Source organism: Atta colombica, unplaced genomic scaffold, assembly GCF_001594045.1.
Source record: "Atta colombica isolate Treedump-2 unplaced genomic scaffold, Acol1.0 scaffold164, whole genome shotgun sequence".
Lineage (NCBI taxonomy): Eukaryota > Metazoa > Arthropoda > Insecta > Hymenoptera > Formicidae > Atta > Atta colombica.
In genome coordinates, this window is record NW_017259255.1 from 1,164,077 (window position 1) to 1,165,106 (window position 1,030).

Consider the following 1,030-nt stretch of genomic DNA (forward strand, 5'->3'; position numbering starts at 1 on the left):
ATCACTTTGTAGCGCCACAGAAGTATTACATGCCTGAGGGTCAATCATGTAACTTTCTCCCTACGGAAAAAGTGAAAAGTGAAAATTTTATGTGTATATGCGTGTATATATAGGCATTTTATACATATATATATATATATATATATATATATACATACAATAAATATTTCTTCTATTATTTGCGAATATAATTTGTCACCTTGTCTAAAAATCAGATTAAAAATTAAAGCTAGGCGTCATTAATTGGTAATAAGATTAAAATTGTTGAACCAGCTCCTTCAAAGTATGATATGGCATGATATGATATGAAATGCATTTTGTGTGACTGCATACACCAAAGTTTTGACAGTCAAGAGGATTAATTAATCAATTACGAAATACAGCCAAAATTGGTTTGTATTTTGTATGTAAAAAGTCTTCTTCATTTTAGTTGAAACCCGCAGAAAATTTCGTTAATTTTAATGGAATTCGAATTCGCCAAAGAATACATATGCATATATACATGTGTGTGTGTGTGTGTGTGTGTGTGTGTGTGTGTGTGTGTGTAGGGTGAAGCGTACAACTTGTACACCTCGAAAAACTTTTAAACTATAAGTTATATGAAAAACTACAAAAGTTGCATGACTTCGAGAGAACCATTACATAGTGCATAAATTTTTGTTATAAATAGAGGCCTTAAAAAAATTTCGAGATCAACTTTATTTTTTTTAATGGAATTATTTATATCAATATGGAATATTTTATATCAATATGCACCGGAATAAAATACCTTGTAAATTATTGGTTTTTCAATATCTTTATCTTTATATGCAGAATTTTATATGCAGAATAGTTAGAGAAATTAATTCAATTAAAAGAATGAAATTAAATTTGAAATGAAATTTGAAACTTGAAATTTTTATAACGTTCCCACTTATAAAAAATGTATACATAATGGCCCCCTCGAAGTCATGCAACTTTTGTATATAACAATTTTTTATACAACTTATAATTTATCGAGGTGCAAATTATATATCTCCTATATATATAT